Source organism: Mustela erminea, chromosome 12 (genome assembly GCF_009829155.1).
Source record: "Mustela erminea isolate mMusErm1 chromosome 12, mMusErm1.Pri, whole genome shotgun sequence".
NCBI lineage: Eukaryota > Metazoa > Chordata > Mammalia > Carnivora > Mustelidae > Mustela > Mustela erminea.
In genome coordinates, this window is record NC_045625.1 from 32,794,553 (window position 1) to 32,815,159 (window position 20,607).

Consider the following 20,607-nt stretch of genomic DNA (forward strand, 5'->3'; position numbering starts at 1 on the left):
AGAGAGGTAGTAATTTTGCTCCTAGGGCACACAGGAACCTGGGGCCCAGAAGTGAAGTGACTTGTCCAACATTACATCTCTTGGCAGGTGGTAGGGCCAGGTTGGGAACCAGGCCCTCCCCTTCTCCAACGATGATCACAGGATCACTTTCCCGAAGATGGAGGCGGCTGCTCCAGCGGGAACACCCACAGGCGCCTCCCCGCCCCCCGGGACCCCCATTCGCCCCTCGCCCCCGCGCGCATGCTTGGCCGCTGAGCCGTGAGAGCCGCTGCCCGGGGCCCTCCCTCCCGCGCGCCTTGCACAACCGGTCCCGATAAGTGCTGCGTCTCTGGGCAATTATCGCCTTCCTGCCGCCACCGGGGCTGGCCGGGCAGAAAGCCAAAGGCCAAGGGACTCGCAGCCACCCAAGGAGAGCGGGACCCGCCGGTGGGGCCAGGCACCACCGCCACGCGGTTTCACAACGCCGGGACGCGGGAAGCGGCGAGCGGGGAGGCGGCGCGGCGCGATGACGTCACGCGCAGGCCGGCGCCCGAGTCCCCCGCCCCTGAGCCGGGGGCTGGCCTGGGAAAGCCGGCGTGCTGCCAGCGCCCTGCCAGGTAGCTGGGGGCGAGGCGTCCTGTTCTTCCTTCCTCCTCCTTCTTTCTTCTCCGCTTCCTCCCTTGCCTCTCTTCTTCATCTCGTTTCCCTTTCATCCCTTTCTCCTTCTCTCCTTCCTTCCTTCCTTCCTCCCCTCTTCTCTTCTTCCTTCGTTTTCTTTCCTCCCTTCACCCTTCTCCGTCCACCGCTTCCTTCCTCCTCACCTTCCTCCCCTCTCTCCTTCCTACCTCTCCTTTATCCTTTCTTTACTTTAAAAAAATAATTTTCTGGGCGCCTGGGTGGCTCAGTGGGTTAAGCCGCTGCCTTCGGCTCAGGTCATGATCTCAGGGTCCTGGGATCGAGTCCCGCATCGGGCTCTCTGCTCAGCAGGGAGCCTGCTTCCTCCTCTCTCTCTCTGCCTGCCTCTCTGCCTACTTGTAATCTCTCTCTGTCAAGTAAATAAATAAAATCTTTAAAAAAAAATTTTCTAAGATCTGTTTTTAATTGTGGCAAAACAAATAACATACAATTTATCATTTTAGGTGTACAGTGGTGTTAAGCACACCCGCATTGCTGTACAGCCCATCTCCAGGACTTTTTCATCTTGCAAAACTGACACTGTAGCCATCAAATAACAACTTCTTTCCTCCTCCCCTTCCCAGTCCCTAGTAACAACATTCTGCTTTCTTTTCCTTCATTTCTTCCTTTTACCTTTTTGTGCCTTTCTTCTCCTTTATTTCTCTGCTTTTCCCCCCTCCCTCTTTCCATCTTCCTCTCTTTCTTTTTTTTCTTGAAAACCTGATGGTCCTTGCCAGCATTCTACAGTCCGTGCCAGGCATCAGGCCAAGAGACCTGTCAGTGAGGCTGTTACAGGTCTGGTGAGTCACCATTCCTCCCCCGTGTGTCAGGGCCAGTGGGCGGCCCCTGGAAACTTCACCTAGCTTTTCACTGGTAGGCAAACATGTCCAGCAAGGAACTTTTGCCAGGAAGAGTTAATTAGAGAGAGGCCCTGATTCCTGCAGAGTCTAGGGTCAGGCTGGGAGCCCCTCTCTCCTCTGGGCCTTCCCCAACCCTGGGGCTTCCCTTCTAGGCAGTGCAAGACAGCCATGATGATGGTGATGGTGGTGATAACTTGGACTGACACAGAACTTTACAGTTTACAAAGCATTTCCATAGACATGATCTCATTCTTGTTCTCACAACAATCTTGGGAGGTAAGCCTTATTATTCCCGTTTTACAGGTGAGGAAACTGAGCTTCAGAAAGGTGAAGGGATTTGCCTATGGCTATGGAGCAGGTAAGCTGCCCAGTTGGCAAGGTGGGGACCCAGATTTGTATCATAAAAGCAGAAAAAAGTGGCTAGATTAGAGTTTAAAACATTAAAAAAAAAAACAAAAAACAACCTCATTGTTCTCTTCTGTGTTCCCATGCTACCTTATTTAGACCTTTTGAGTGAAGATGACACCTGATGGGTTTTCAACGCAAGGGCATAATAGGGGGCAGCTACTGAATGAGCGGTAGAGGTATTTGATGGCATGCAAAGAAAGTGTAAAAGAGCTGATTTTCTAGCAGTTAGGAGACTTTAAAAGTCAAATTGAGTTGCTACTTAGCTGTCCCTGGGTTACCTGGAATTTTGTCTTTCTGTTCAACATATTGCAAGAATAGAGGACATGTAAGTGTTGACGGAGTTGGCAGTTCTTCTACCTTTTCTGGGTGGAATGTCTGGCTCACGGGAGTACATTGTTTCAATTCCTTTGTCATATGTCGGTGTGGAAATAATTTTTAGTGTCATGGGAAATTGTGGTAAATTATTAATGTTCACCAGTATCTATTTCTCCTCTACTTTTGGGTATATGGAGACATACACTCCCCTGGCCTCTTGGAGTAAAGCAGTACTCTGTGGGCTGGAGGGTTCAGTGGCCGGCCCTCCACCAGTTAGTTCTCTCTCCTCCAGCTGCATTGAGGCTACACTTCAGAATATTGGAACTTTTGGCCTGGGTCTCAGAGAGATTACCATGAATGTAATCTCCTGTCAACTGTTATAGAGTGAGTAAGAAATAAACCCTGATGGTGTTAAATTACTCAGATTTAGTCTGTTTGTCACTGTGGCTTAATCTAGCCTATTCCGACCAATACATTATCCATAGAGCAATCAATCTAAAACATTAAGTGCCTAGTCAATTTTTTAAACATAACTTCCATCTTTTAGAACAAGATTTAAATCTTTTAAAGACAAAGATATTAAAACTGCATACTGTAGTAAGAAATATAAACTTAATTTATCTTTTTGTCCCTAAACATCTCATCACATATACTTTGAAAAATGTTTTTTAAGAGTTTCATTGAGATATAATTTAGGGGCTTCTGATTGGCCCACTAGGTAGAACATACAAGTCTTGATCTCAGGGTTGTGAGTTCAGGGCCCATGTTGGACATGGAAGATACTTTAAAAAAAAAATCATTCAAATGCAACAAATTCCACATATTTAAAATGTATAATTTGATAAGTTTTGGCATATGCATATACCTATGAAATGATTACTACAATTATGGTATTATTAATTATAAATTATAATTAATTATAAAACTTTCCTTGTGTTTGCTTTCCCTGTCCCTTCCCACCAACCCAACCCTATCACTTAGTCATCAGGCAACCCCTGACCTGCTTTTGTCCCAGTAGCTTAATTTGCATTTCCTAAAATTTTATATAAATGGAATCATACAGTGTGTGCTGATTTCAATCTGGCTTTTCATCATTCAGTAAAATCCTTTTGAGATTTTCCAGATTGTTGCATGTGCCAATAACTTATGTTTTATATTACTGAATAATATTCCATTGTATGGATATACCACAGTTTATCCATTCCTCTCTCTCTCTCTTTTTTAAAAAAATTTATTTATTTATTTATTTGACAGACAGAGATCACAGGTAGGCAGAGAGGCAGGCAGAGAGAGAGGAAGGGAAGCAGGCTCCCTGCTGAGCAGAAAGCCCAATGAGGGCTCAATCCCAGGACCCTGGGATCATGACCTTAGCCAAAGGCAGAGGCTTTAACCCACTGAGCCACCCAGGCACCTCTATCCATTCCTCTCTTGATGGACTTTGGTTGTTTCCAGTTTTTGACTATTAACAGTAAAATTACTATAAATATCTGTGCATGAGTCTTTGTCTTTGTTTGGACATATGCCTTCACTCTGTTGGGATACCTAGGAAAAGAATGGCTGAATCATGTAGTAGTTGGTGTACCTTGAACTTTTTAAGAAACCACCAAACTGGAGCACCTGGGTGTTGCAGTGGGTTAAGCATGCATGTTGTTTTTGCTTTCGGTGGTGATCTCAGGGCTGTGAGAGCAAGCCCTTTCTCATGCTCTGCATTCAGCGTTGGGTCTGCTTAAGATTCTCTCTTCTTGGGGCACCTGGATGGCTCAGTTGGTTAGGCATCTGCCTTTGCCTCAGGTCATGCTCCCAGGGTTCTGGGATCAAGCCCCATGTAAGGCTCTTTGCTCAACAGGAGCCTGCTTCTCCCTCTCCCTGCTGCTCCCCCTGCTTATACTCTCTCTCTCAAATAAATAAATAAAATCTTAAAAAAAAAAAAACCCAAGATTCTCTTTTCTTCTCCCTCTGCCCTTCCCCACACTGTGCATGCACGCACTCTGTCTCTCAAATAAATAAATACATCTTTAAGAAAAAAGAAAAAGAAGAAACCACCAAACTGTTTTCCAAAGTAATAGTAACATACATTCCTACCAGTGATCTATGGTAGAGGTTTCTCATTCTCCCGCATCTTTGCCAATAATTGTCCCTTTAGTCTTTTTAATTTTAATCATTTTAGTAAGTCTGCAGTGTATGTCATTCTGGGTTTTAAAATTGTGATAAAATGCACAAGCATAAAATTTGCCATTTTAACTATTTTTTTTTCATTTTAACTATTTTTAACTATGTAGTTCAGTGGTATTTAGTACAATCATAATATTGTGAGCCATCACCACCATAGTTGCAGAATATTTTCATCACCCTGGAAGGAAGCCCCATATTCTTTAAGAAGTCACTGGCCATCCCTCTTTCCCAGCCTCTGGCAGTCAGTAATCTGTATTCTGTCTCTATGGATTTGCCTATTCCGGATATTTCATAACGGAATATGGAATAAATGGAATAATACAACATGTAGTTTTTTATGATTGGCTTCTTTTACTTAGCATAATGTTTTTGAGGTTCATCTTGTTGTTGCATGTATCAGTACTTCTTTCCTCTTTGTGTCCAAATAATATCACATTGTATGGATATATCAATTTTGTTTATCCATTCATTAGATGATGGACATTTGGGTTGTTTCTGCCTTTTGGGGTTTTGTGAATACTGCTACTATGAGCATTTGTGTATATATTTTTTTAAAGATTTTATTTATTTATTTGACAGACCAAGATCGCAAGTAGGCAGAGAGGAAGGCAGAGAGAGAGAGAGTGGAGGAAGCAGGCTCCCTGCTGAGCAGAGAGCCTGATGCGGGGCTCGATTCCAGGACCCTAGGATCAGGACCTGAGCCGAGGGCAGGGGCTTCAACCCACTGAGCCACTCAGGTGCCCCTGTATATATTTTTTTTGAAAAAAAAAAAATTGTAAGAGCATTTTGCATGAGATCTACCTCTTAACCAAATTTTTAAGTGTACAATACATCTTTTATTTCCAGAGGCATTTATTTATTAATTTATTGATTGATACTATTTTTTTATTAACATATATTTTTTGTTTCAGGGGTACAAGTCTGTGATTCATGAGTCTTACACACAACACATACCGTCCCCAGTGTCCATCATCCAGCCACTCCTCCCACCCACATCCTCTCCAGCAACCCTCAGTTTGTTTCCTGAGATTAAGAGTTTGTTATGCTTTGTCTCCCTCTCTTTGTTTTTGGTTTTGTCTTGTTTCATTTTTTCCTCTTTTCCCTATGATCCTCTGCCTTGTTTCTTAAATTCCACATATATGTGAGATCATATGATAATTGTTTTGTCTGATTGACTTATTTTGCTTAGTCTGATACCCTCTAGTTCCATCCACATCATTGCAAATGGCAAGGTTTTGTTTCTTTTGACGGCTGCATAGTATCCCATTGTATATATATACCACATCTTCTTTATCCATTCATCTGTCAATGGACATATGGGCTCTGTCCTTAGTTTGGCTATTGTAGACATTGCTGCTATAAACATTGGGGTGTAGGTGCCCCTTTGGATCATTACATTTGTATCTTTGGGATAAATACCCAGTAGTGTAATTGCTGGGTCATAGGGTAGCTCTATTTTCAACTTTTTTTTTTTTTAAGATTTTATTTATTTATTTGACAGAGAGACAGATCACAAGTAGACAGAGAGGCAGGCAGAGAGAGAGAGGGAAGCAGGTTCCCTGCTGAGCAGAGAGCCCGATGCAAGACTCAATCCCAGGACTCTGGGATCATGACCTGAGCTGAAGGCAGAGGCTTTAACCCACTGAGCCACCCAGGCGCCCCTATTTTCAACTTTTTGAGGAAACTCCATACTGTTTTCCTGAGTGGCTGCGCCAGCTTTCATTCCCAGCAACAGTGTTGGAGGGTTCCCATTTCTCTGCATCCTCGCCAACATCTGTTGTTTCCTGACTTAATAATTTTAGCTATTCTGACTGGTGTGAAGTAGTAGCTCATTGTGGTTTTGATTTGTATTTCCCTAATGCTGAGTGATGTTGAGCACTTTTTCATGTCTGTTGGCCATATGGATATCTCCTTTGCAGAAATGTCTGTTCATGTCTTCTCCCCATTTCTTGATTGTATTATTTGTTCTTTGGGTGTTAGTTTGATAAGGTCTTTATTTTTTTATTTTTTATTTTTAAACTTTAATTAATATATAATATATTATTTGTTTCAGGGGTACAGGTCTATGAATCATCAGTCTTACACAATTCCCAGCACCCACCATAGCATATACCCTCCCCAGTGTTCATTACCCAACCACCCTATCCCTCCCAACCACCCCCACCCCCACCGCCAAGCAACCCTCAGTTTGTTTCCTGAGGTTAGGAGTCTCTTATGGTTTGTCTCCCTCCCCGTCCCATCTAGAGGGTATTATACTAAGCGAAATAAGTCAATCGGAGAAAGACAATTATTATATGATCTCTCTGATACAAGGAATTTGAGAGGCAGGGGGGAAGAGAGGGAAAAATGGAACAATATAAATTCTTTATAGATTTGGATACTAGCCCTTTCTCTGATATGTCATTTGCAAATAGCTTCTCCCATTCTGTCAGTTGTCTCTTGTTTTTTTTACTGTATCCTTTGCTATGCAGAAGCATTTTATCCTGATAAAGTCCCAATAGTTCATTTTTACCTTTGTTTCCCTTGTCTTTGGTGATGTTTCTAGGAAGAAGTTGCTGTGGCTGAGGTCAAATAGTTGGCTGCCTGTGTTCTCCCCAAGGATTTTGATGGATTCCTGTCTCACATTGAAGTCTTTCATCTATTTTGAGTCTATTTTTGTGTGTGGTGTAAAGACATGGTCCAGTTTCATTGTTTTGCATGTGGCTATCCAATTTTTCCAACACCGTTTGTTGAAGAGAATGTCTTTTTTCCATTAGATACTCTTTCTTGCTTTGTTGAAGATTAGTTGACCATAGAGTTGAGGGTCCATTTCTGAGTTCTCTATTCTGTTCCACTGATCGGTGTGTCTGTTTTGTGCTAGTACCATACTGTTTTGATGATGACAGCTTTGTAATAGAGCTTAAAGTCTGGAATTGTGATGCCACCAACTTTGGTTTGCTTTTTCAATATTCCTTTGGCTCTTCAGGGTCTTTTCTGGTTCCATACAAACCTTAGGATTATTTTTCCAGTTCTGTGAAAAAAGCTGATGATATTTTGCTAGGGATTGCATTGAATGTGTAGATTGCTCTAGGTAGTATAGACTTTTAAACAATATTTGTTCTTCTAGTCCATGAACATGGAATCTTTTTCCATTTCTTTGTGCCTTCCTCAGTTTCTTTCATGAGTACTTTATAGTTTTCTGATTACAGATTCTTTGCCTCTTTGGTTAGGTTTATTCCTAGGTATCTTATGGTTTTGGGTGTAATTGTAAGTGGGATTGACTCTTTTATTTCTCTTTCTTCTGTTTTGTTGGTGGTGTATAGAACTACAACTGATTTCTATGCAGTGATTTTATATCCTGCCACTTCACTGAATTCCTGTATGAGTTCCAGCAGTTTTGGGGTGGAATCTTTTGGGTTTTCCACATAAAGTATCATATCATCTACAAAGAGTGAGAGTTTGACTTCTTTGTCGATTCGAATGCCTTTTATTTATTTTTGTTGTCTGATTGCCGAGGCTAGGACTTCTAGTACTATGTTGAACAGCATTGGTGGTAGTGGACATCCTTGCTGTGTTCCTGATCTTGGGGGAAAAGCTCTCAGTTTTTCCCCATTGAGAATGATACTTGCTGTATGTTTCTCGTAGATGGCTTTTGTGATATTGAGGTATGTACCCTCCATCCCTACGCTGTGCAGAGTTTTAATCAACAAATGATGCTGTACTTCGTCAAATGCTTTTTCTGCATCTATTGAGAGGATCATATGGTTTTTGTCCTTTCTTTTATTAACGTAATGTATCACATTGATTTAATACATCATTTTTAATTAAATTTTTTAAAAGATTTTATTTATTTATTTGACAGAGAGAGATCACAAGTAAGCAGAGAGGCAGGCAGAGAGGGAGAGAGAGAGGAGGAAGCAAGCTCCCCACTGAGCAGAGAACCCAATGTGGGGCTCGATCCCAGGACCTGAGATCATGACCTGAGCTGAAGGCAGAGGCTTTAACCCACTGAGCCACCCAGGCGCCCCAATACATTATTATTTTTTTTAAAAAAGATATTATTTATTTATTTGACAGACAGAGATCACAACTAGGCAGAGAGGCAGGCAGAAAGAGAGAGAGGAGGAAGCAGGCTCCCCATGGAGGAGAGAGCCTGATGTGGGGCTTGCTCCCAGGACCCTGGGATCATGACCTGAGCCGAAGGCAAAGGCTTTAACCCACTGAGCCACCCAGGCGCCCCCCCCAAAACATTATTTTTGATTATAGATATATTGTGTAAGTTTTTGTTTGAATACCTGTTTTCAGTTATTTTGGATATATACCTAGGGGTGGAATTACTAGATCATATTGGTAACTTCATGTTTAATTTTTTTGAGGGTCCACCAACCTTTTTCCACAGTGGCTTCTTTATTTTACATTCCCTCCAGCAAGGCAGGAGGGTTTCAATTTCTCCAGGTCCTTGTCAACACTTACTATTTCCCATTGTTTGGATAGTAGCCATCCTAATGGTGTGAGGTGGAAGCTCACTATGTTGCCTTTGTCTTTGAAGGATAATTTCCCTGTGTATAGAATGCTAGCTTGACAGTTTTTCCTTTTGTATATAAAGATTTTACTCTAGTGTCTTCTAACTTTCATTGCATTCAACAATACATCTGAGTCATCTCTTTTTCCCACTGTGTATAATGTGTTTCCTACTGCTTTCAAGATTTTCTCTTTATCATTTGTTTTAAGCCATGTGTTTATGATATGTTTTGGTGTCGTTTTTATATGTCTTCTGTTTGGGATTTATTTGGCTTCTTGGATCTGTGTGCATTTATAATTTTCAACATAATTGGAAAATTTTTTATCATAATTTAGAAAGTAGATTTATTGAGATATATATACTTCACATGTTATATAACTAACCCAAGTAAAGTGTACTATTAAATAAATGTATATTACTATAGGTATGGATGATGGACACCCATCACCACAATCAATTTTAGAGCATTTCATTATCCCAAAGAGAAACCCTCTTTTTTTTTTAGCTCTTGTCCTCCACTGTGCCCCTTTCATCCATTTTTGGTCTCTATAGATTTGCCTATTTTAGATATTTCATATGAATTAAATCATACAATATGTGGCCCTTGGCCATTATTCCTTTAATTTTTTAAAAAAGATTTTATTTATTGGGGCGCCTGGGTGGCTCAGTGGGTTAAAGCCTCTGCCTTCGGCTCAGGTCATGATCCCAGGGTCCTGGGATCGAGGCCCACATCGGGTTCCACTCAGCGGAGACCCTGCTTCCTCCTCTCTCTCTCTCTGCCTGCCTCTCTGCCTACCTGTGATCTCTGTCTGTCAAATAAATAAATAAAAATCTTTAAATATATATATGTATAAAAAGATTTTATTTTTTTACTTGAGAGAGATAGAGAGTACAACTAGGCAGAACAGCATGCAGAGGGAGAGAGAGAAACAGGGTCTCTGCTGAGCAGGGAGCCCAATGTAGGGCTTGATCCCAGGACCTTGGAATCATGACCTGAGCTGAAGGGAGACGCTTAACCCGCTGAGCCACCCAGGCACCCCCCTTTAGTTCCCTCCTCCTTCTTTCCTTGGGTAATCCCATTAAAAAAAAAAAGTTATTTTGAAAGCTGTATTTCCATATAATTGGTTTCATTTATATTCTTTATATTTTATTTTATGCATTTAAATACATTAGTCTAAGATACCCATAGGTTTCACTGGTTTAATAGGGGGGTCCTTGTTACAAAAATGTTAAATAGAGTATCCCTATTTTGGGTAGTGTTATGGATGAGTGTTTTTTAAAACTGATTTTTCAAAGAAAAAAGTGGAAGAGATATTCTTTGCTCATATAAGCTTGGGAAACACTGCTGGAAGTATTTGACATTTTTTTCTGTTGGATTTCTCAGAGCCTTTTATTTGCTAAAATGCTTGTGTAGGGGCACCTGGGTGGCTCAGTGGGTTAAGCCGCTGCCTTCGGCTCAGGTCATGATCTCAGGGTCCTGGGATCGAGTCCCGCATCAGGCTCTCTGCTCAGCGGGGAGCCTGCTTCCTCCTCTCTCTCTCTGCCTACTTGTAATCTCTCTCTGTCAAATAAATAAATAAAATCTTTAAAAAAAAAAAATAAAATAAAATAAAATGCTTGTGTATATCTGAGAGGAAATATGCATGGGTACCATTTTCCAAGTCAGCATAGCACATGGTGTATGCACTCTTTTCAAATCATTATTTAAAAGAATTTAGGGACATCTGGGTGGCTCAGTTGGCTAAGCATGTGACTCTTGATTCGGCTCAGGTCATGATCTCAGGGTCCTGGGATAGAGCCTGCATGGGCCTCCCTGCTCAGCCGTAGTCTACTTGAGATTCTTTACCTCTGCCCCTCCCCCTCGCCCGCATATTCTCTCTAAAATAAATAAATAAATCTTAAAAGAACAAAAAGGTTTAATAGCATCTAGTTCAATGAATTCTACAAATGAAATGCTCCAAAATGCAAATCTCCCCCAAAAGGGTCAAAACTCATTTACATTATAGGGTCCCTGGGTGGCTCAGTGGGTTAAAGCCTCTGCCTTCAGCTCAGGTCATGATTCCAGGGTTCTGGGATGGAGCCCCGCATCAGGCTCTCTGCTCAGCAGGGAGCCTGCTTCCCTTCCTCTCTCTCTGCCTGCCTCTCTGCCTACTTGTGATCTCTGTCAAATAAATAAATAAAATCTTAAAAAAAAACTCATTTATATTGTAAATGTGTTTCTCAAACTAAGGATAGTAATCTAATGGACCCGTTTAAAAGGCCAACACTTTCCTGAGTTAGAGAGATTTCTTTCTGCCTGATTTCTTCTGAAATGTGATACTGGCTTTTTTGTGGATCTTAAGCCTGTTGGCCTTCAGACCAGAACTATACCATCAAATAACTTGGTTCTCAGACCTTTGGACTTGGAAGTACATCATTTGCTTTCCTGGGTCACCAGCTTTCTCACTCATCCTGTGGATCTCTGGAGAATGCTGACTAATACAGGCACTGATAATGATGTGGCAGTAGTTCGGGGTAAAGTATAATTTTTTAGTATTTAGATATGTCCTATGCAATATCTGGGATATATTTATACTAAAATAGTATTTGTTGTTTATCTGAAATTCAGATTTAACTGTGAGTCCTGGGTTTTCTCTGGTAAACTTACCCGTAGGTGATGTAGATTACGATTTTATTTTTTTTTTATTAAGATTATTATCAAGATAGAAGAATTACAGTTCTTCCTGAAAATCTGAGGATGGATCTACAAACTCTAACTGAGAAGTCACTGTGGTGTTTACATTAATGGCACTCATTGCGAGAGAGTCTGGAGGCTGTTCCACACCACCGAACCACCCACAGGTAAAGTAGCAGGTTCAGTGTATCTTGTACTCCAGATTACCATAGCACTGCATCACCTGAGAGCAAAGTTGCCTCTAAGGATCCAGTATCAGGGTAGATAGACTCTCCCCAAAGCCTTCACAGTGAAGACCCCCTAGGAGAACAATCCCTTCAGGCACACACTCTGTGCTTTCTACACCTCTCATCAGCACAGAAGATCGTTGCCCACAGCCATGAGCCTTCTGTCTCAAGGCCATCTTTCTCTAGGAAATCCTGATTCCCCATAGTTCTGTTTACCTCAATTATCTCCAGAAACCCAAAATCAGAGGTCAGTGGGATCCTAATCCCTGTGCTACTCTAAGTAATCTCTAGTCTGACTCCATTTTCCACCCTTTCTGGTGCTCCCAGACTCTTTACCTGTGGGTTTGTGAACTCGTGGATGTTAATTATACTTTCCCCAATATCCTCAACCTCTTCTCTAAATTCACTTCCCCTTTTGTACCAAGTGAAAACTGGATGTCTACTTGTGACACCATTTCTTCTATAATCCTTTTAACCGGAGGGAGTCTTTCCTCTTAAACATTGGCTACCCGAGGGTCTGGGGTGGGGTAGGTGGGGCAAGTGGGTTGGGTTAGGTAGGGCCTCTTTGCTTTCTACTGCTGATTCCAAATCTGTTTCTTCTCCCTCTTCCCTCAAAACTTCGCTCCTTTAAAGTACATGTTAATGCACTCTTTACCCTCATTCATTAGTATCTTTAGCACTGACATACTGTCTTCCTGTCTGTTCTTTTTCATGACCTCATTCCTGATGACTTCAACATCCACATGAATGAGCCATCCGACATGCTGGCCTCTCCACCTCATATCTTTGTTTCATCTTCCCTTGTGTGATCTCCTCCTCTGTGATGATGATGTAAAATTTTAATGCTTGGTAAGTTCTAGGGAAAGACAACAGGAGGTGGTATGAAGGATGAGAAAATCAGAAATCAAAGACATATCTGAAGGTTTTAGCTCTGATAATTTGTGTGAATGGATATTTACTGGATTAGGGAAGGCAGAGGGAAGAAGAGGTTTAAGGGTGAGAAGAATCAAAAGTTTGATTTGGTACAAGTTAAGTCTGAGATACATTAGACACCCAAGTGGAGATACTCAGTATGAGTTTGGGTATTTATGAGTCAAGGTCCAAGAGGTAGGCAGAGCAGAAGATGAGTTTTGGGAGACACCACTGCATAGAGTGTTTCCAAAGTTTTGGACCAGAAGAGATCACCAGTAGAAGACGTAGAGAAGGGGATCTACAGTCAGGACTTGGAGCACTCTGACGTTTGGTCCCAGCCAACATCAACTCTTCATGAATTACTATAGTGGCCTCTTAACTAGTCTCCCTGTCTCTGTCCTTTTCCTCTACTGTCTATTTTCCACTCAGCAACCAGAGCAATTAATTTAAAGTATAAATCAGATCATGTCAACTCTTCTGCTTAAGACCCTTAAATATTTTTCAAAGCACCAAGATTTGTTGTCTAAACTCCGCATCCTGGCCTACAAAGCTCTGTGTGATCCAGCTTCTCTTTATCTCTCCAGCATCTTTTGAACCAGTCTCTTCCTCATCATTTACTCTGGACTTCTTTCCATTCCTTGAACACAAATTATTTCCTGCCTTAAAGTTTTTATACTAACTGTTCCCTCTGCCTGGAACTCTCTCCAGATCATTTCTCATCTTTCCCTGACACACAGTTGATCAAAGGGAGTCACCTAGATAATCTGAATCACATCATCTTGCTTTAATGATCTGTGTAGCACTTATCTTTAACTAATGTTTTCTTATTTGTTACACACCTGCTAAAATGAAAGCCCTATGAGAGCAGGGATCTTGTTTGTCTTATTTACAGTTGTGCTCCTAGTGGCCAGGCCAGTATCTGGTTCATAGTAGACATTCAATAAATACATTCAATAAATACAGATGAACAAATGAATGAATGAACATGCGCCCATAAAACAACCAAATGCTCCATGACCAGTATTAAGACTTGCAAGTCTTTAATTGAGGTCCGCTGGAAGGCTTACAGTCTAATGATGCCTTTTCATATGTGAAGTTCTTTTGTACTTCATGCCTGTCCCTGTGGCAAACATGACCAATTGATTAGCACACTTCTTCCTGATGAGTCTGGTCAAGGTTCCACAAAACTTGACAACTTGAGGCGCAATTGTTAATCCATCAGAGCTGGTAGAGAGGATGAAATCCATTTGTCATTCCAGCAGGGCTCTGGTCTAAACTATTTTACAGTGGAATTGTGTCTGTAGTTTGGCTTTGGGAGGTTGGATACAGTTGGCCAAGATAAGGTGATGGTATGAATTTAGATCTGTTTGTTCTGTTCCTTGATCTCAAGTACTGACATCAGTTCTTTGGTAGGACCCCTGAGCTGGTGCTTGGACTGTTTCTTGAAGACACCTTCAGTGCTGGGTGGTGTTGGTTAATTGTAGGCCACTATAGTTAGTCATGGTGTGAGGGTGCAGTCTTTCTAGGGGAGTCAAGAAATAATATTTAAACATATCTTTGGGGCTTCAGGGGGGTAAGGCCATGTGTAGCCCCTGAATGTTATGATTCTCAACCTGAATGGGGAGCCTTTGGAGATGGAATTTCTAGCACCAAGCAAAGAATTAGATATTGAAAAGGAAACCTGATACCCTTGTGCACACAAGGATATCTCTAGGGAGATGCACTCTCCTTCTGGAGAAGGTTTAGGGATGAAGTTGGTGAGTATGGATTTGGATATGTTGAGATTGAGGTATCTATTGGGTATGTGCTCATCTTAAATCCCAGGGGAAGATTTGAACTAGGGTTAGTGATTTGGAGGTCATCAGCATCTACCTGACAGTGGACGTTGAGGTGGGGGATAAGATCAGCTGGTAGGTGTGACCTTGATGGAGTCATGATCCTTGATGACACCATGGAGTTCTGATCTTCATGAAACTCTCACATATATCTGTATGACCAAAACTAGGTCATTGACTGATGTTTCTATTGGGAACCAACAATCATTGATGTGGCCCAAAATGGGAGAATTAACAAATGAATGAATGAACAAATCACTATGTATAACAACACATTCAAGGTCTTCAATATCAGCTAGGCTCTTAGGACCACTTGTCTCTCCTTTTACTTATCCTTCCATTTCTCTGAACAACTGTTCATACCCCATTTTTAATTTCTCATACTCCTCTCTCTATGTCCTACTTCATGGAACAACTGAGACATCAAGTGTTACCCTCCAGTCTTCCCCCCACTTTCCTACCCTCAAATCCAACATCATTCTCTTTTTCTCATTGTCAGGATGCTCTTTATTCTTTTCAAGGGCAGTCTTACTCACCTACACTCTGGACCTCTTTCATTCCCTCCAGCTAGCTCTAGGACCTTGTTCCAACATTTGTCTTCTTGCTTTTCAGCTGGTTTGCTAATTATCCAGATTTCTTTAAAGAGTAGTGAGTATTCACTATTCCTACTTCCTCACTGCTTATTCACTCCTGAACTCACCGCACTCTGCCTCCTGCCCCCACCTAGGTTTCTCTAAGGACACCAGGAACCCCTAATAGCTTTTAGAAGCTTTTCAGTATTTTCTGACTTAACTTTTTTTCCCTCCTGCATTTGAGGAGTCTTTCATTTTGGTACTACAACTTTGGTACACAAAACATTGAATTTTCCTGATCCTACTCTTACTTGTCTCCTTTGTGGGCTCCTTCTCAACTGATCTCTTTAAAAGTGTTAGTGCTCTTCAGGATCCATCCTTGTCTTACAGCCCTTGTCATTCTATAGACTTTCTTTTGGGCAGTCTCATCCACTCCTGTGATTTTTAGCTGCTGCTTTAATGCTGAGGAGGCATGTGGGTATCATGGCAAGAGCATCCAGTGGCTTCAAATTGAGTTAGGAGAGCAATTCCAGAGGGCATCTGGGTGGCTTAGTTGGTTAAGCATCTGCCTTTGGCTCAGGTCATGATCTCAGGGTCCTGGAATCGAGTCCCACTTCGGGCTCCTTGCTCAGTGGGGAACCTGCTTCTTCCTCTGCCTGCTGCTCCCCCTGCTTTGCGCTTTCTGTCTCTCTGTTAAATAAACAAACATAAATAAAATCTTAAAAAAAAAAAAAAAGAGCAGTTTAGAATTCTGAGATTAAGAGGTGAGGGATCTGGAGTCAGAGCAACTCTAGTTAATACTCTGTTCTCATTGCTTCTGCATTAGATCTGGTTGCAACTTTCTGTTGTTTAGTGTTTGCATGTCTATTAAAGATGTCCACCTACTGATGACCTGTAATCCCTTACAATCTTGGGATATCTTTCTTCTATCCCCTAGTTGATATTTAGGGTTTTTATAATTTAAGAATACTTATCTGCTGTATTTGTGGTGGACATGGGGAGGGGACCAAGACACGAAGCTGATTGTTGCACACTCCTGAGAGCTCACAAAGGGAAGGTAGAAGATTACCTGGACTACTATCTTTAAGTTAGGGGTGAAGCATGCACCACTTGGATTTTCTCAGCCTCACCACCTCTTACTCACACTGCTGCTATGGTAACCACCGTTGTGTGGATGCCAGCCTCCTGTGGGTTCACTCTGATAGTGTCTTACCCTGGCCCATGTTGCATGACTCTCTCCTCTACCCTGGGACTTCCCTGTTTACTCTGCTGTAGAGCCCATGTGATGCCCACACATGTGCAGCCCAGAGATACTGCGGGGGAAATGAGCCCTCTGTGGGAGAAACTTTTTAAACTCTGGGAAAGGCATCTGGCATTGCCAGAAACTTTTTAACCTCTGGGAAAAGCATCACCTTCTCCCCGGAAGGCAGTCCTGAGACCAGGGAAGACAAACTCACCCTGGCTTGCTTGAGACTTTCCTGGATTTAGTACTCAAAGTCTCATGTCCTGGGAAATCCTCTGCAATTCAGTCCTATGAAAACCAGGACAATTGGTCCCTCTACCTGAAAAGCAGATCGCCTGGGGGCATTTCCATGAGCTTGAAATGAGGCTCATCTGGCAGTGGCCATCTTGTATTGGCCTTCTCTCCTGCTTTACTCCTTTATCCCTAATAAACAACAATAATAAAAGAGTAGCTCCCTAATAAAAGAGTAGCTCATAAGCACCCCAATTCATGCTCAGCTTTCTGGGGAACCCAGGCAAACTGACAAGAGTAGCTTGACTTACCCTGATGACAGTCCTATGTGTCATGCTGTGGGAGGAGGATTGTGAATTATTGGAAGGAGGATGGGGTTTCTCTGAAATTCACATAAGTTCGCTGGCACCTATGCAAGGCCTCATCTTCTAGCCATGTGAGCTCCGTCCCTATTGGCCTTTTTTTCCCACCACACTCCCAACGGCACTGTTATCGCCCAGCCACACCACACCATATGTAATTCCCTGCTTCAGACTTGGGGCTCTGCTACCAGCTGGAATGCCTTCCCTGCCTTCTGGTGAGCCACTCCTACTTGGCCTTCTTGACTCAGCTCAGATACCTCCTCCCAAAGCCTGCAGGCCAAGGCTAGGGAAAGCTCCCTCCTCTCTACCTCGTGCATATCTTTACTACCTCTTTTGCATGTTGTTTTCTGTTTTCTCTGTTCGCTCACTAGAACATGAATTCCTTGAAAGCATGGATTTTTTATCTTGTTCAATTCCATATCCTAGCACTTGTCATACTCCCTGCTTAATATGGATTTGCTGAATGAAGTGCCTAAATTTTCCCAGCCACCATGTGAGGTCACTTGTGGTGGTCAGTTGTAACAAAATAAAATCTAGGCTTGGAGAAGGGAGGAGTGGTAATGGAGGTTAGAGACCAGGTCAGGGTCTTTCTCCATTATACCAGTCGTCTCCCTAGACAAAATATTCCTGGGTTTTCCAGGCACTCTATGCAGAGGGCAGCCAGGGACTCAGAAGCACACACAGAGTGAGACTCCCAGGGTCCTTCTAGCACAATCCTTACCAAACCTACTTCCGGCTTGGGAGGCAAACTCCTCATTCCCCTGTCACCCTGACAGCTCCTCTGTGACCCTGCTGCAGCTCTCTACCTGCCTGTGTTTGCAGCTCTCCCTTTGTTTTGATCTTAGAAATGTCCTTACTTCCCTGTGACAGTCCTCATATCTTTAAAATGACTAAAACAGTATTGCTCAGCTTATCTGGGTATTTTGTTGGTGGGGATCTTCAGGATCCTTAGTCTGCTACTTTGCCAGGAGCCCTTCTCTTCATTGCCTTCACCACTCACGCTCCATCTTAATGTGCGTCTCCACAAATGAAGGGCAATTGTGTAGAGAAGCCTGAAAGGTTGTGTCTCTTGACCCCTAAAGTTCTGCTGAAGCTACTATGAAAGATTTATACCTTGAGTCTGAAAGATATATAACTGGGGCTTTCCAAATCTGGGAGGGCACAATGCAACATCCCATGAGGGTATGGGCAGGGTTGGGGAGGGGAGCTTTACACCCAACTGGACTCCTCTTCCCTTGCCATCCCCAGTCCCTTGATTCTCTGCTGCCTAGAAAATAAAGTCCAGTCTTCTTGGTCTGACCTTAAGGCCTTTCACACCTGGCCCTATTGATATCGCCAGTCTCACCTCTCCTTTTAACCAATCACATGATCCTCCTGGTATGACTTGGACACAGCCCATCTTTCCCACCATGATGTCTCGTCATGCTGTCTCCTCATCCTGTGGCACCCTTTCCCCAATGTTTTGCCCCTCAAATCGTCACTTTCCTCCAAGGGTCAGGTCCAAGGTGACCTCCCAGGAAGGTTGGGAGCTCTTCCTATCTCCTAGTTCCTCACAGCCCATCCCTGGCCCTTTTTGTGGCCTTGTTAGCCATACCTTACTGTGGCTGGTGCCCATGTCTATACAGTCCTGGGGGAAACCACCTTTGGCTTACTCCATTCCCGCCAGAGATCAGCACAAAACACTGCTCATGGAAGGCGCTCAGTGCATTAGTGCGGAATGTTGAGAACAGGCTGTGGTGGCCTGGTTGCCGCAGGAAGGTGTGAGAAGCCTACCAAAGCAGCGTACTCCCAGTTGCGGGGAGATGACCATCTCATGGTGACCCTGAACTTGATGGAAGGTGACCACTGAGGCTGCTCTCCATTTTCTCATTCAGCATGGGGTTGGAGGTTCAGAGGCAAAGGTCTGAATGGAGGAGAGTTTAAGGCTCTTATCTTCCAGATCCTGAGAGGAGACAGGATGCCACATTCTGAAATATCCCTCAGCCACCATCACTCCATGGCCCAGACCACGTAGCTCCCCCTAGTAGCACCCCTTTCAGCACCTCTGAACAAATGGTTGGGAGGTCAGCTGATGGTGGAGGGATTTTAAGAGTAATTTTGAGTATTTAAGAGTAATTTTGAGTAGAGTTTTTGCCTTGGACGCGTTAGCCCCCAGCTGTCCTGCCAAGTTTGTCTCCACTTAGCAGCACCAGGCACATGGCTTGATGAGAAATGCTGTTGTATAAATGAATGACTCCTCCAACGTTAGACTAAGGAGGACCTTTAATGATTTTTAGGCCAATCCACATTATCTAATTTTCTTCTTTCAACAAGAATGTAAGCTGGAAGTTGTCCTTCCTTCCTTCCTTCCTTCCTTCCTTTCTGATTTATTACTTGAGGGAGAGTGTGTGCATGAGCAGGGGGGAGGGGCAAAAGGAGGGGAAGAGAGAGAGAGAGAGAGAGAGAGAGAGAAGAAGACTCCTTGCTGAGCAAGGAGCCAGACAGATGGACATGGGGCTCGATCCCGGTACCTGAAGATCATGACCTGAGCTAAAGGCAGATGCTCAACTGACTGAGCCACCCAGCTGCCCCCCTACTTCTTTTTTTTTTTTTTAATTAAAAAGAAAAATGTACTAAGCTAGCATTGTTTTCTTCATCAGATTGTTGTCTTAGATAATCCACTGAAGGGTGATCACTTAATCTGACCTGATGAAGCCTGTATACTTCAAGTACTGACAGAAACTGATGGCACATACTGAGGCCATATTTCTGGGTATGATGGTACCAGTTTGAGCAGACACAGCAAGAATGAGAACTCTGGCTGTAATTTTGTGGATGACTCCAATAGAGCTGCTAGTTACCCAACTTGCTTTCAGGAGTGCAACTAATAGAAGATTGCCCGGTTGATGACTTGCAGGACCAGCTGTGTCCAGAGCACACTGCCTGACCCTTATGCTATACTGCTTGTCATTGCATCTGAAGGAAATAGACCCATGGAAAGGCAGAAACTTGACCTGGTCCCCCTCTCAGGCAGGACAGCCTCTCTAACCAGAGGTGCCTCCATTCCTGGGCCTTCCAAGACACCTGGCTGCAAGGACACCATGAAGAGAAAAAAAGAATTTCAAGTGCATTGTAAGAACCACCTTCATTCTCTTGCCCTGGACGGAAGGAACATGTACTCAAAGACCAAGCGGGGAAGAAAGATTTGATCTGGGCAGGATCCATTTCCCATGGCGACGCCTTCTTGAGTAGAAGCTCTGGTATGAAGTAAGACTTGTTTAAAGCAGTTAAAAGCAGCAATCCCCATTGTGTCAAGTGGTGACAGTATAATCCTCCTTAATAATTTTGTTCCCTCTCCAAACTCCCCTCCATTATGCATCCTTAAAATGTGACTTCAGACGCCTCTTTAGGTTTCTAGTCTTGTAAGTGCAGGGGGATTTGGCAAGAGGGGAAGAGGTAAAGTCTGTCTCTCTTGCACTCAGATCACTTAGTGATGCGTCACTAAAACACCTCCCCCCATTGTTTTGGCTAGAGCTACTTATTTTAAAGTTTTTTAGTGTAAATTTAAATTATGTACAAAAAGTAGAGCTATTAATGTGTTAAACCCCCATATCTCCACCTAGGTTTAATAATATCAACATATATGGCTGGTCTTACTTCAT

The 20,607-nt window shown here is 42.9% G+C and overlaps 1 long non-coding RNA gene across 1 annotated transcript in view; it reads left to right on the forward strand.

Moving 5' to 3' along the window:
- The first annotated feature begins 1,322 nt into the window (after positions 1–1,322).
- LOC116570137 overlaps positions 1,323–20,607 on the forward strand; it is an 85,313-nt gene continuing 66,028 nt past the window's right edge. The window contains exons 1-3 of the long non-coding RNA XR_004277292.1: positions 1,323–1,454; positions 1,818–1,872; positions 11,601–11,751. This is a non-coding gene — a long non-coding RNA (uncharacterized LOC116570137). The remainder of the gene's footprint in view (positions 1,455–1,817; positions 1,873–11,600; positions 11,752–20,607) is intronic.